This window comes from Mus caroli, chromosome 3 (genome assembly GCF_900094665.2).
Source record: "Mus caroli chromosome 3, CAROLI_EIJ_v1.1, whole genome shotgun sequence".
NCBI lineage: Eukaryota > Metazoa > Chordata > Mammalia > Rodentia > Muridae > Mus > Mus caroli.
The window spans coordinates 105,081,379-105,093,044 of record NC_034572.1 but is presented as its reverse complement, the minus strand read 5'-3'; the positions used below and the strand labels follow the sequence as shown (position 1 = coordinate 105,093,044).

Here is an 11,666-nt window from a genome sequence, read left to right as displayed (position 1 = left end):
GAACTCAGAAATCTGCCTGCCTCTGCCTCCCGAGTGCTGGGATTAAAGGCGTGTGCTACCACGCCCGGCTTCCAAGACTTTTAAAATGAAGTGTTGTTGGGTTAGTCAAAGGTTGTCAGCAAGCTAGTGATATAATCAGGTGATTTTTTTTCCAGATTGTTTATATAGTGGATCGCATTGATGGATTTTTATATATTTAACCAGCCCTGCATCCCTGGGATGAAGCTGACTTGATCATGATAGATGCTGCATTTGATATGTTCTTGGATTCTGTTTGCAAGTATTTTATTGAATTTTTAAAAGATTATTTATAAGGAACACTAATCTGAAGTTCCTTTTTGTTGTTGAGTGTGTGGTTTAGGTATCATGGTGACTGTGACCTCATAGAATAGGTGTGGCAATGTTCCTTGCATTTCTATTTTGAGGAATAGTTTGAAGAGTGTTGATCTGAGCTTTTCTTTGAAAATCTGGTGGTAATATGTGATAAAACAATCTGGACCTGGGAATTTTTTTGGGGGGCTGGGATTTTTTTTTAATGACAGTTTCTATTTCCTAGGAATTCTAGGACTGCTAAGTAGTTTACCTGATCTGATTTAGTTTTGGTAAGTGATATCTATCTAGAAAATCATCCCTTTCATTTAGATTTTCTAAATTTGTATAGGACATACAGGCTTTTGAAGTAAGACCTAAATATTCTTTGGACGTTCAAAGTGTCTTTTATGTCTCCATTTTCATTTCTCATGTTGTTAATTTGAATAACTAATATTAGATAGTTTGGATAAGGATTTGTCTATCCTGTTGATTTCATCAAAGAACCAGCTCTTGGTTTTGTTGATTCTTCTTACTGTTTTCTTTGTTTCTAATAGATTGATTTCATCCCAGAGTTTGATAATGTCCTGCTTTCTACTCTCCTTGTGTGTGCTTAGCTTCTTTTTTTCTACAGCTTTCATGTGTACTTTTAATTTGCTAGTATGGCCAATTTTGGAGAAGGTTCCATGAGATGCTGATAAGAAGGTATATTCTTATGTGTTTGGGTGAAAAGTTCTGTAGTTATCTGTTACATCCATGTGATTCATAACCTTGGTTACTTTTATTATTTCTGTTTAGTTTCTGTCTCCATGATCTGTCCATTGATGAGAGCAGTGTGTTGAAATCTCCCTCTATTAATGTGTGTGATTCCATGTGTGATTTAAGCCTTAGTAAAGATTCTTTTATGAATGTAGGTGCCCTTGCTTTTGATGTATAGATATTCAGAATTGAGGTGTTGTTCTCTTGGTGGATTTTTCCTTTGTTATGTATGAAGTGTCCTTCCCCATCTCTTTTGATAAATTTTGGTTGAAAGTCTGTTTTATTAGATATTAGAATGGCTAGTCTAACTTGCTTTTTGGAATAGTTTGCTTGAAAAATCTTTACTTCCCAGCCCTTTACTCTGAGGTAATATCTATCTTTGTTGTTGAGGTGTTTATTGTATGCAGCTGAACGAAGGATGCTATATTCCATTTTGTTCTGTTAGCTTATATTACCATTGGAAATTAAGTTCATTAATTTTGAAAGATATTAATGACCAATGATTGTTAATTCCTGTTATTTTGATTTTGGTGTTCTTAGTGTGGTTCTGTGTTCCTGTATGTGCGTATGTATTTGTGTGTCTATTTGTACATGTGTTTTGTTTTCCTTGTTCTGTTTCCCTTATTTTGTTTTTGCTGGTGTGGTATTATTTATCTCCTGTGTTTTCTTGAGTGTAGTTTATCAACTTGGGTTGCAGTTTTCCTGCAAGTATTTTCTGTAGAGCTGGATTTGTGCATAGTTATTGTTTAAATTTGGATTTGTCTGGCATATCTTGTTTGCTATTTCAATGTCTATAGAGAATTTTGCTGGGTATAGTATTCTATTTTGCCATCTGTGGTTTCTTAGAGGCTGCAAGACCTATGTCCAGGCACTTCTAGCTTTTACAATCTCTGTTGAAAATCTAAAAGGTCGTTCTTTGTATTTTACTTAGCTTTTATCTCTTGTGTTTTTTAATATTCTTTATTTCTTCTATATATTTGTGTTTTGATTATTATGTTGCAAGAGAATTTTCTTTTCTCTTTCAATCTAATTCACATTCTGTAAGCTTGTTGCATGCTTCTAGACATCTTTCTTTGGGATCAGAAATTTTCTTTGTTGATTTTGGTGAAAATATTTTCTGGTCGGTGTAGCTAGGACTTTTTACCTTCTTCTTTTCCAATTATTCTTGTTAGGTCTTTTCATAGTTTCACAGATTTCCTTGGTGCTTTATGTCATGAATTTTATAGATGTAATATTTTCTTTGAATGATGCTCTTTTTATAGTTCCTGTTTCCTTCCATAGGCTTTCCATTTCCAGGATTCCCTCAGATTGTGATTTCTTTATTGCTTCTACTTCCAGTTTCAGGTCTTGAATAGTTTTATTCATTTCCTTTATCTGTTTAATTGTTTTATTTCTATATTTCTTTGACGGTTTGAGTAATTATTTTCTTTAAAGGCCTCTACCTCTTTTGTTTTATTTTCCTATATTTTTGGTGGGATTTATTCAACACCTCCTTAAGGGGATCTATCATTTTTATAATGTTGGATTTAAGGTCATTTTCTTGGACTTTGGTTCTACTAATATTGCTTTGCTCTGAAGGTACCATGTTGCCTTAGCTCTTTTTGTGTGTGTGATTTTTTTTTACACTGGCTTTTAGCCATTTGGTTGTCTCTGGATATTCCTGGTATATAGCAGTGTTAGAAAGACTGATTTAATCTGGATGTTCTTTGTGCTTCAGGCCTCTGGTGGGCAGCTTTGCCCCAGATGTTCTTGGCATAGCAAACCTAGATATTCCTTGATCAGTGGACCTGGTTGATCCTTCTTTGGCAGGTCTGGGTGATCTTTGTTAGGTGTGCCTAATGGAGGCTAACAGAGCAGTGGCTAGACAATGGAGCTCCATTTCCAAATTCTGTTGAAGAAAGTACTTGCGATATCAAACTGGAATTATTGATGTGCAATGAATCTCTTTTATTTCTATTTTAAATTCACTGCAAAATAATTCCTTATGCTTCTAATATAATTTGAGAAACAGTAGTGTATATAATTAATGAACAGCAATTTTTTGATAACAAGACAGTTACACGTTTGAATTTTTCACAAAACTCTGAAGATTTTTTTTTTTTCAGGAGTCTGATTGCTGAATGTCACTGCAAGATCTTAGGACATTTTGCAAAGAACTGAATTAAGAAGTTGCATTAAACTTTAGTTCTTTCCACCCCTTCCCACAATGTTTCTTGGGCCATGTGAGGACGGAATGGGATAACATAGATGTCCTGTTTAACGCTGAGTATACCACAGTTACTCAGTATCTGTGTTCTAATAAGTAGCATGAGTATTTGTGGAATTTAAATCATTTTTAGGTACACTAAAATATATCAACAGGTAAACTTGCCTGACACTAACTCTGATATTCTGAGTTCAATGTCTAAAAGAACCCCATGCCATAAGAAATTGATTCAGATAAGTTGTCTTCTGTCCTCTATATATAGGTAGTAGCATGCCCTCCCCCAGCCAACCCACAAATAAACCACATGTAATAATATTATGTCTAAGTATGAATACTTTGAAGAAACACAACCAGTTATTTAATGTCTGCACAACTGCAAGTGGCTGGATTATATGTGATCCTAAAAATATGCATGATACAATTTATAACTCTCCTGCACTACATGGGAAGTGGAGGCAAAGTGTGGTATAAGCTTAGAGCCTTAGTAAGATGGGAATGCTTATAGCTTGAGACAAAATCAACAGCAAAAATCCTTCTCATTTAATAATAGAAAGAAAGGGTGGGCACTTTGTTCAGCTGATTCAGTGTTATTCACTCTTGCTCAGGCTGAGAAGTATAAATGCTATTAGCCAGGTTCCATTTACCTTTTTCTATCTTAAGATCTCGAGGTAGGTGATTTTACTGTGTATATAATTCATTTGTCTTCAAGAGCTATGCTGGTTATTCTTAGGCTCCAAAGCACATTTGTTTTGCTAAGAGCCATTCCTGGCTGTCTCTAGAATGATGATGGGCTGAGGGAGTATTCAAATTAGCTTCAAGGTACATTTACTTCTATTACATAATGTCCGTCTGACATATAGACAATTCCCTAGTCAAATACTAATTTACAATTGTCCTGCATTCATATAGCCAGCATGCTCTGCTGGAAAATTTCTGACTAGGTTTCATTTCAGTGTTCATAGATGGGCTATTTCATAATTCCAGGCTTAAGTGAGAAACATGAGCAGTAAAAATTCCTCCTTCCATAATGGAACACAGTAACCTGGGCAGACATTTGGAAGAAGTCCAGAAGGAAAGAAAAAAAAGGAAAGAAAATATGTGTAACAAATAGATTTATAAAAATAGAGGCAATTGAAATCTCATATTAATATGCCTTTAATTGATTTTCTGAGTCATTTAAGTCATCAATGTTAGGAAAATAATGATGGTAACCAATAGAACATGGGCTGGTAATGTCACACTGCTAGTCGCTAATTTATCTTAGCTATTCCTGGATTACAATGTTTCATACTAGAGTTTACAAGACTTTTGATTGTTACAACTATGTTTGGAGAAGAATTAATACCACAGTCTCTTTTTCAATAGTAAGACAGATTTAAAGATTATTGTGTCATTCTTCTTAGGGATTTCTTAATCTTCATTTACTTTGTCAATAAATATTCCTGTGAATGTACTAATTCTCCTTGTTATCTCTCTTATTAAAGGAAAAAGCTTTCTATAGTCAAACATAAAACAAATAAATAATACGATATATATGCTTGGCTCAATATAAGCATATAATAAATATTTGAAATTAATGCTTTGACACCTAGCTAGTTAATATAGAAAATAAAAATGTGAGTAAAATAAAAAAGTGAGACATAAGCAGGAGACTTATAGAATCGATGCAAAGGCATGCCAGTAAGAAACAGTGCTTGCTAGAGCACTTAATCTGTGTTCTTGGGTTGTGTATTTGTAGTCATAGCTACACAAGTTGATGGGAATTCTTGTTTAGTGCTTTATGATGTGTCAGTTTCATGTGTTTGTCTTTATTGTGGATCAGTTATCCATTTGCTTCCATATTTAACTGTGTCACTGTGATTGTGAAAATTTTTGGGTATACCCACATTTTTACTTTGGCCCTGATATCATGCTTCTATGGGGAGTATATGCTAGTTCACTACTAGAAAGAGATAGAAAGCTGATGTATTTTAGGCAGGGTAGAGAGAATGTATACTGATATAATATTGTTGTTCTCCAGTGCTGCATACAAGCACGAGGCCAAATTCATGAATTTAAAACATATTACTATAATTTGCCTTGCTTTTATAAAGTTCTGTAATTCAAGGAAAAATGGATCCTTTCATGCTCATATAGTTACTTGTTTTTCTGCAAGAGATCCAGTAAGTTTCTCAGGCTCAGAAAGTCTTTTCTGGACAAAGTGTCGTTCTCCTCTCTGCCTCAACTTTTGAGACCTTTACTGAAGCTCATGGCACATCTGAGGCCCAACAGTATGTGACCTGAAACATTCCTCTGTCATGGCTTCTAGCTTTGGTGCATCTCAACTAGATTCCTGTAATTCTCAAATCTGAATGCTGCTCTATGTGGGAAAAAAAATACTTCCTGACATACTTTGACTTCTTTTCTGGTGTCCAGAACATGGATGAGAAGATACCTACCACTCTATTACAAATTAAATAAAGGTTCATCACACCAACTTGATCACTCATTTTACATCTAAATATTCCTTTTAGAACTAGCCACTGGTATAAGATACACAGGGAATAAAAATGGAACCAAGACTGAGGGAACATCCCACCTATGACAAACCCAGATTCAGACTTATCCCATGGGATAGAGCCAACCCCTGACACTAGTAATGATACTCTTCTATGCTTGCAGACAGAAATCTAACATAACTTTCTCCTGAGATTCTTCAATCAGTGGATGGCAACAGATGCAGAGAAACATAGACAAACATCAAACAGAGCTTGGGGAGTATAGTGAAGAGTGAGGGATAGAACTGAGCAAGGCCGAGGGGTCAAACACAACACAAGGAGACCTACAGAGTCAAATATCCTGGGCCCGCAGGGGCTGACAGATTGAAGTACCAAATGAAGAGAATGGAGGGCATGGACCAAGCCACCCCCCATATTTGTAGCAGATGTGGGTTCCCTAGCAATTAGAGCAGTGAAGGGGGGCTGGCTGTCTCTTACTCTGTTGCCTGCCATTGGATCCCCTCCAATCTGCACTGCTTGGTTGGGCCTTAGTAGGAGAGGATATCCTTGGTCCTGTATGGACAAGATGTATCAGGGTAGGGAGTTAACCAAGGGGGTTTCCCCTTCTCTGAGAAAAGGGAGGGGTAATGGGGGATTTGTAAAGGTAGTACTGGAGGAAGAGGAGGGAGCAGCAATTGGGATATAATGCAAAATTTTAAAAGAAAAATAAGTAAATGACATATGTTTTTTGCACTCCATTTCCCAGGCCAAAGTTCTGCTTGAATTCCTGTGTATCTGCTCCTGTTGGGGACAACCAGGTGAGTTTCCAAAACCCCAAATTTCTTGCTTGTTTAGTCCCTAGCTAGCCCAGCAGCTATGAGGTCTACTCTAGTCACTTGGTGCTCCATCTTCTGACTGCTGTCCCCTCTGGGTAAACTCTGTAACAGTGTACTCTGACCAGCCCCCTTTGCACTCTAATTCTGAGCCACAACTCCATCTGTATCCCTGGACTGCTGTTGCCCAAGACAAAAACAGAGGCCTGCAACCATCATGAACCATAAACTCAAACTGCATCCCTAAAAGTCTGTTCCCACACAAAACAACCATCATCCTGCTTCATAAGGGCCTACCCAGCTCTGGCTGCATCCCTGAAAGTCTACTACCACCAAGGAAAGCTATCTCTCCCTGCAACCCCAGATGCTTGCTGACATCAGTGAGTACCACCAGGTCTACCTAAAACCCTAGAGACCTGAACTTTTTAGTGACTATCAGGACTGCCAACACTAGAGACAAACAGATGGTTAACGATCAGCATAAGGACAAAATTAACAAAAGATGGGACAATATGGCACCACCAGAAAACAGCTACCTTGCTACATTAATCCCTGAATACCCTAACACACCAGAATCACAAGGAAATGACATTAAATCTAATCTTATAAAGATGATAGAGGCCTTTAAAGAGGAAGTAAATAAATCTCTTTAAAAACTTGAGGAAATACAATCAAATATGTACAAGCCCTTAGAGAAGAAATGAATAAATATAAAGAAATATAGGAAAATACAATCATACATAAAGAAATATAGGAAAATACAATCATACATGTGAAAGAACTGAATAAAGACATGACAATAGAAATAGAAGCAGTAAAGAAAAATTAATGGAGGCAATCCTGGAGATGGAAAACCTAGGAAAGGCCAAGAAAACATCTTCAACAAAATCATAGAAGAAAATTTCCTAAACTAAAGAATGAGATGGCAAAAAAGAAAAAGAAAAAGAAAGAAAAGAAAAGAAAAAGAAAAGAAAATGGCTATAACTATAAAAGAACCTTACAGAAAACCAAATAGATTGGAACAGAATGGGAAATTGTCATGCCACATAATAATTACAAAACTAAATGTACAGAACAAAGGACGATTATTAAAAGCTTCAAGGGATAAAAGCTAAGTAACACATAAAGGCAGACTTACTAGAATTACACCAGAGTTCTCAATAGAGACTTTAAAAGCCAAAGAGGCTAGGGTGATATCTAACAGTCTCTAAGATATCACAGATGCCAGTTCAAACTACTATCCTGTAGTAACTGCCTTCTGAGAGGATCCATCCAGTAGCTGATGGAAACATACAGAGACCCACACACATATTTTAGACGGGCCTCTGGGAGTCTTGTAGAAGAGTTTAGGGAAGGACTGAGGAACGCAAAGAGGATGGGAACTCCAGAGGAAGGCCAAAAGAGTCAAATAATCTCGACCCTTGATAGCTCCCAGAAACCTAACCACCAATCAAAAAGCAAACATGGGCTGGACCTAAGCACCCCTGTACATATGTATTAGATGTGCATGTCTTCGTGTAGTTCCCACCAAAACTGGAGCAGGGTCTGTCCTTGAACCTATTGCCTGTCTGTGGTTCCTGTTCCCCTAACTAGGCTTTCTTGTCTGGCCTCAGAGGGAGAAGATATCCCTAGTATTGCAGACACTTGATGTGCAGGGGTGGGGTTGATACCAAAGGTTTTTCCCCATCTCAAAAGAGAAGGAAAAGGGAAAACTGGGGGCAGGGAGAGGTGAAGCTGTGAGAGGGGTCTTAGAGAATGGAGACAGATGAAGTGAATAAAACTCAATTAATGGAAAAAACAAGGAAACAGAACACAAATATATTAGATTAATCAATTGCAGTTTTTCTCCTCAAAAGAAACTGAATTATGAAAAAGCAAAGCAACAACAGCATACCTACTCACTGGTCTATATAACCAGATGAAACCATACATCTTTAAAGAGAACTAAACTTAGTTCCCTAGCAATGGTTTTCTCATCCCATCCAGTTTGTCTCTATCTACCATAATTCTCCACCACACAAGATGACAACTGTGAATGCATAGAAAATTCCGAGATATGTACAAAAATACCTTAGAAATTCCACTTGTTATTTCTTTACAAACACTTTCTCCCTGAGAGAGTATAAAGGAGAATACCACATTGTATAATTTAAATGTTTAGAAGGATTAATATATGCTAGTCTTTATCTATGTTTATTCTATATGCAGTTTCTCCTTTGATACTCAAAATACTCGACAGGAAAAATTATTTAGGTTTTATTAATTTGTATTTGTAAACTTTCTGTAAACTTGACACAAGCTAGGATAATCTAGAAGCCAGAAACCCCAGTTAAAGGAATGTCTTCATAAGATTGGTCTTTAAGTAATATTATGGGGAAATTTTCTTCATTGATTGATACAGGATTAATTGTCTAGAAAGTTGTGGGTGCTGCCATTCTTGGCTGATGTTCCATAAGTTTTATAAGAAATTAAACTGAGCAAGGCATGGGGAAGGAACCATTAAGTAACATTCCATCTTAGTGTCTACTTAAGTTTGTGGCTCCTTGATCTTTCCTCTACTCTCTGTCCCGACATCATTCCAAATCTGTAAGCCAAGAAAACCATTCCTCACAAGGTTTTTTTTTTTTTTTTTTGTCACAGCAATAGAAACCTGTGATAATAATAAAAAATAAAATTCATGAGATTTAATTGTTTACCTAAAAATATCTGAAAAATAAATATTTGTATAAAGATGAAATTCTAATTGCACTAGTCTTATATTTCATAATCTTTAACAAAATAAAATAGTAAATAAGGATTTTAATCAAAATAGTGAAGAGCCATGATTTATGAAAACATAAATGTAGATGTTTATGCATATACATATATATTATCATATATACACATGTATACATATATTATATGATATATATAGATAATATGTAATCTTGCCAATAAACTATAGAATAAAATAATTTCTTTGCCAATTATAAATTATCTGTAGAAATGAGTTGCATTCTTTTCAAGATATTCTGCTAAGCGTACTTTCCAATATGTATTTAATTTGTGTTTTCTGGGCAAAATACCTTAGAATATCTTCTGTTTAATGATTTCAGTGACAGAATTACTTCTCTATCTTATCTAAGTGAATTCTTGCATGTTTTCTGCAGTTGTAAGAGGCATGGGAAGTTGATTTAGATAAAAATAGAAGTTAAACAATGGATTTGCCGTCTGCTGTTTAAATCACATCTATCAGCAAGCAAAAAGACACCAATAAACTCTTGGGCAATAAGCAATTATCTCAGGCTCATGTGATGCAACTCAAGTTTGAAGTGGTAATGGCAATATATTCTCATTGGAGATAACTGAGGCTTTTTCTTTGTAGTTAATTTCATTGGGTTAAACCACAAGGGTTTTATTATTCATCAATTATTTACCCAGATACTTCTGAAGTTTGTACTTGTGCTGTTCCTTTTTTTAAGCATGTGATGTTTTGTTTTTAAAGATGCAAACAAAAAGAGGCTTTGCTATTTAACATGAAACATTTCTAATCCAGCAGAGGCATTCATAGCTATTTACAGAAATATGCTTCTACTGCTTCTAAGATGCTAATACACACAGTTGACAAAAGAACGAAGTGGAAACATTGCTTCTTTCATTGCCCTAGATACAGACATTCACTAGTGAAGAGAAGAATATTCACAATCTTTCTGAGGCTGAGATAACTTTTCCCATGAACTATACTCATGTAAGTTTGCTATTTGATGAAAAAAAAAAAGAAAAAGGCCACATAATAGTCTGGCAGTGGTGGTACACACCTTTAATCCTAGCACTTGGGAGGCACTGTCATGTACATTTCTGAGTTTGAGGCTAGCCTGGTCTGCAAAGTGAGTTTTGGGACAGCCAGAACTACATATAGAAGTCCTGTCCCAAAAAACCACAAACAACAACAAAACAAAACAAAACAAAACAAAACAAAACAAAACAAAACAAAACAAAACGGTCATGTAATTAACCTGGAAACAATTTAAAATTTTATATTTATACACACACATATACATATACACATACTCATACACATACATATATATTAATATAAAATGATAAATTTATATATTTATATATAAAATCAAAGAATAGAAAAGTAGAGAAAATGTATTAGTGATATCATTTCATAGAGATAAGCAAACATGCAGGTTTAACATAGAACTGACTGAATTTAAAGACTTTTAGTCAATCTTATAAAACAATGAGTTTAATAAAATCATTAGTAAATCTTCAGACTACATTTCTACAAAAACCTAGAGAGTCCTTTAAAAGAGTCACGCTCTTTAAAATGCCAAAAAGTCTAATGCAAGTTACTGAGACAGGGAGTATAATATAATAAGGAAAATTATGCACCCAATGGTAGGAGATTAAGCCAGACTTTTTTTTTATTTAAATCATATCAGTTTATTTTGGTATTTTTAATGATATATGTGAAATAAAACCTAAAATAAATCTACATAAACACTGAGATGTTTGCAATCCAGATTTTTTTTTATAAATTGAAAGAAAATATTTCAATGATATTCTGTAATTTATATGCCCAACTTGTGTGCTAAAATTGATCAGTAGCAAAATGTAACATTAGAACAAGCTTAAAATGGGCTTTCTTTTCAAAAACAAAACCAAAACCAAAACCTAAAAATAAAATAAAAAAAACTCATTCCAATATCTAATTTTCTGTGTGTGTGTGTGTGTGTGTGTGTGTGTAACAGAGACACAGAGAATGATATAAAAAGATAGAGACAAAGAAATATAGAGATAGAAAAACAGAAAAAGAGAGAGTGAAAGAGAAGGTATATGTGTTATATTTTCCATGGGTATTTATATTTGTACATTAAAACACAGCCCTAATGCAGAGGGTGATGATACTTATCCCAGCACTCAGGATACAGATGAAGAAGGACCTCTCAGTGGGAGGCCAGCCTTTTCTATGCAGTCAGTTCCAGGACATACAGGGCTACAAAGATAAACCATGCATCAGAAAACAAACAAAACTTACACACACACACACACACACACACACACACACACACACACACACACGAAAGGAAGGAA

At 35.2% G+C, this 11,666-nt stretch overlaps 1 long non-coding RNA gene across 1 annotated transcript in view; it reads left to right on the top strand.

Annotated features, from left to right (window-relative positions):
- The window catches only part of LOC115030620, a 146,332-nt gene that overhangs the window by 82,543 nt on the left and 52,123 nt on the right, over positions 1 to 11,666 (top strand). The window contains exon 3 of the long non-coding RNA XR_003836211.1: positions 6,518 to 6,569. This is a non-coding gene — a long non-coding RNA (uncharacterized LOC115030620). The remainder of the gene's footprint in view (positions 1 to 6,517; positions 6,570 to 11,666) is intronic.